At 40.4% G+C, this 4,579-nt stretch overlaps 1 pseudogene; it reads left to right on the top strand.

Annotated features, from left to right (window-relative positions):
• Positions 1-414: 414 nt before the first annotated feature.
• Positions 415-686, top strand: LOC115871570 (annotated as a pseudogene).
• Positions 687-4,579: the final 3,893 nt, after the last annotated feature.

The raw sequence follows: 4,579 nt of genomic DNA, 5'->3' as shown, positions 1-4,579 counted from the left end.
GCCCCAGATGCTATTCTGATAGCTGGGCACTATCTAATTTCTTTACCACATTTTGCTATCGCACTCATATGTTTTATGTTTCCTTTGTGAGGGTGAGTATTGAGCAGAGGTGTGTCCTAAGAACTGTTTGTTTTTAGCTTGGAGCTAGGACTAAGTGTGAGCTCAAAAATCCATTCTTGAATCTATGCTTTTTATCTTCCCCTAGTTCACCTTAGAGATATCCTTATTAATTGATGGTAGAAAATCTCATCAATCAGCTCCCTGGGGCATAAGGACCTTCTGTTAATAGTGTTCTTGATTAGCCCATGTTACTAATTTTTAAAACACTATTGATAGAGAAGCCGGTGAGAGTTGAACGCGGTCCTGTGCCTTGTGGAAAACTCCTCAATCCCAGAAAGATTCTCACCAACAACTATGTCATCCAACACAGATATTTCTCTTTCTTCATATGATGAAGACCAGGGATCCAAACTCATCAGAAAAGCTAAAAAGACCCCACTGGAATCACGGGCTGTGCAGCAATCGTGGCGTTCAGCTTGTACAAACTGAAGAGCCGGGGAGACACCAAGATGTCGGTCCACCTGATCCACATGCGCGTGGCAGCACAAGGCTTTGTTGTGGGAGCCCTGACTGTTGGTATGGTCTATTCCATGTATCGGGAATACTGGGCCAAACCTAAGCAGTAGAAGAAGAGATGCAGGCTCCTGTCTTGTTGGTGCTACTTGATGAGACACATCCCTTTGAGGTTCTATGTTTATGTTGAAGATAAATTATTTATGTGAGTTCACTGTTTTGAAGATAGGCTTTCTCTTTTGCAGGCTTGGCTTCCCTGGTGACCAAATTACTAGTGTCTAGATGATGAAGTAGGTCATTCCAGGGAGTCCAGTCTACAAAAAGAGGCTGGCCACCCAAATTCACTGGATAGTGATAAGATGTCCACATTCTTAAACTCTTGGGATGCGGTTAGTTCTGAAGCAGACGGTGGGCCCAGGCTGAAGGACGTCCAGCTGCTGTGGAAGGCCACCTTTGGGTGCTGTACAGCGTGTTGCGGGCACCAGTGGACTGGCTTTTCTTTCTGCTTGCCTCGTGGGCCGGTCAGATCCCTCCATTCCTAGGGCAAGTCTACTCTCAAAGAACTCCTTCCGAAAAATGGGTGGAATCTAACCTACAGCTGAAAACGTGTGTGTTCAAATTAAACCTGAAAAGTGAATAACAGCAGCTTAGATAACTTATTTTAGAATCATTCTTGTCCGCATGAGAATAACCTAATTATGGATTCCTCTTTAGCCCTTTTGTAATTGCAGAAGTATATTTTTGCTGCTGTCATGTTAGAGTAATCTTTAATTGTCATCCTCAAGTAAGAATTGTGTATTTTAATTGCTAATCCGAAAGTAAAGAGCATTTTTTAAATGTGAGGAAAAAAACCACTATTGATAGAAGAAGACTGAACATGTGTAGGCTAACTACATATCACAATACTTGAGTTATTTACCTGTACAGAATAAATCCTTACATCACTGGATGCTATTTACACAAACAATGGGAGTTGGTTGTGAGGCAAAACTTACAATAATATTCACTGGCAATGTTAATCACAGGTCTTCCAGAATAATACATATCTTAATACAGAAAGTAGGGCATTCAAGTAATTAGTAAATGTGAGTTTGCCTACTGACAGTTCAGTACTCTTGGTATTTTTGCTTCTTAATATACCATGTCATTTCAGTCTTAACTCTTCAAGTTATTGATGTATTTGATGTAGAGTCTAGTTCACCTATTTGGATTTCCACTTCAGATCCCCCTGGTATGCCCTTGAGAGAGTGTTGTGTGCCTTGAAGATTGAGGATTCAACTGCTCCAGTGTTCTATAGCACTGTGCCTGGGTCCTCAAGGGCTGTACAGAAAGTCAAACCAATGTGACTTCTCAGCTATATATTACCAGGGATACTCCCCCTTTTTGGTTTTTAAAAGTATTTTATTAATCCCCCTTCCCCTTTTCCACCAACAGACATACCCTTGTCTTCTCCCAGATGTGTCTGGTCCCTTTTCCCCCTTCTGATGTAACTTTCTGTGGCAGTTACATAATCTCCTGTCAACTTGCAAAGGGGTGGAGTCTAGCCAGTCAATCAGGTCATAGCTTGATGACCTCATTTGGAGGCACCAAGGAGATAAATAGTTCAATGCACGGCAGACATACTGTCTGCTTTGTCTCCCTGCTGACAAGACACATGGAGCTGCACTAGAGCCCTGGAGATGGAAGAGTCAAGTGGAGACCCCTGCCAACACTGAGATGCTTCCACTGCCACTGGATCCACAAAAATTTCCACCCACTGGCCTGTGATCTTCCTGCATTCATCATCATTGCATGTGTTTTGTGTGTCTGAAGATGAATTTATGGATTAATATTGGACATATGGACAAATATTGGACTTATGGACTTTGATCTAGACTGGGCTAGGATGTTTTTAATGTATTACTCTTCATATAAAGCTCTTATTTATACACATATGAGTGTCTATGAATTTGTTTCTCTAGTCTACCTGGACTAACACATTTTCTTATCAATATCCCTCATCACTCTGATAGGAATACCTGCCAGGCCGGGGGGTGGGGGGGGTGGGGGCGCTCATCATACCTTTGCGGTCATCCTTCCCTTCCCCTCTCATAAAAATTGGATCCTGCCATAGCGGCTGTCGAGATACACACATAGTGAGAATGGTGCACCATTACTTGGCACTAGTCAGGCACTCTACTGATATGTCTGGTCACCCTGGGCAGCAGACTGAATGGCCTGAAAGCCTAAGCCTGCACCCATCCTGGTGCTTGTCCCTTCAGAAGTGCATTCATACAGTATTTGTCCTTTTGTGATTGAATAATTTCAGCATACTGGTTTCTAGATACCTCCATGTCATGAGGTATTTCACAGTTTCATCATTGGTTTTTCAGGGATGCTTAGTATTTCATTATGTGTATATACCACAGTTTTGTCATCCATTCTTCTACTGATAGGAATTTAGGCTATTTTAAATTTCAGGATAAACCTTGAAATGTTCTTTTGGGTGGTGATTGTAACCTCGTTCCTTTTGAATTTGTAATTCACATCATAGTAAACCATATGATTTACTCATTATAAATGACCAATACAAGTCCATTTTGGCTTACTATGCTTAGGATATCAATTTTTATGTGTTCCATTTAATTTTTTATTATTTCCAATTTTCCTAAATTCATATACATTCCAAATTCTGATTATTAATGGATGCAAAAGAACAGTCATTTCTTCTTATTTTGAGTTATGCCAGATCAGCAAATAATGGTCTGAACAGTTTTGCTCACATCAGTACAGTGGACTCTACTTTGAGGAGGCAGCTGGTCCCCAGTCATATTGTGAGTGCATTCCAATGGGAAGGGCTCATCTTTCAGCATTATATCTATGTTTGACTACTATGCATAAGGTTTTCAGTGGATAATTTCTCAGAAATGGACAGCCCATTTCTTCTTAGTTTATGCTTATTCTGGAAACTCTTCTGAAACTTGCTCTTCTTGGGTGACCATGCTCATATTTGAAATATTGGTAACATAGCTTCTCGTATCACACCACATGTAAGCCTGTATCACAGTATGACAAACTGACATAGAAATGGTGAAAATTTTAGTTAGGGCTGCTAATATGCCTCAGTTTTCTCACATGTAAATTAAGCTTATTTCTACTCTTACTTCAATATCACTCTAGACACTGAATCCTGATTTAAAAGTCATGTAGAATATGTGTTCTCTACGATTTTTTTTCTACAAAAATATCTTCCAGAAAATAACAATACAGAAGAAAGGCTGTATTTTCAAGCAAGATCTAAAGAAATAGTACATTTTGGTTCTTTCTCCTGAAACATCAATTGTAATTCATTATTGGTTAAAGTACCTTGACTTCCCTTTGAAGAAGTGAACAATGATTCTCAGGAACCTTTGAATCTATTTCTTATAATCAAAAACTTTCTGGAGATCCTGGGTGTTTCTGGGATTTACTGAAGTAAAATTGAAGCTGCACTGCAAACCTCATAAGGAACCTTCTTTATTCTAGAATTTTGTCACATGCTAAAGTAACTTTGAGCTGTGCATTATGAGCTCACGACAAGAAACACTGCAGGTGTGTTCACATATAAGTGTCCTAAGCTTCCCACCTGCGTTTTCTTTCCTTGGCAAGCAGAGGAAAATAACAGAAAGAGAAGGGCATGTCAGGCTCTAGTCTAGTCTATTAAAACAAAGCAAAACAAAAAATAACAATAAACCAAACTCACTGCCATTGAATCCATGCTGACTCATAGAGGGCCCTGTTTGTTTCCAAGACTCTAACTGTTTCTAGGAGTAGAAAACCCATTCTATCTCCCCTGGAGTTGCTGTTAGTTTCTGGCAGCTGCTGGTGGTTTTGAACTGCCAACCATGCACTTAGCAGCCCAACGCTTAACCATTACACCACTGGGGCTCTCCTATAGGCACTACCAAGTTCCTAGTTTGTGCAAATGTATGAAGTTGCCATACACCGAGACATGGAAGAAGATTAGGTCCAAAGTTCAGCATCAAGC

Source organism: Echinops telfairi, unplaced genomic scaffold, assembly GCF_000313985.2.
Source record: "Echinops telfairi isolate 266 unplaced genomic scaffold, ASM31398v2 ScPeMD7_6080;HRSCAF=6971, whole genome shotgun sequence".
NCBI lineage: Eukaryota > Metazoa > Chordata > Mammalia > Afrosoricida > Tenrecidae > Echinops > Echinops telfairi.
This window is presented reverse-complemented; position numbering and strand designations above follow the sequence as displayed.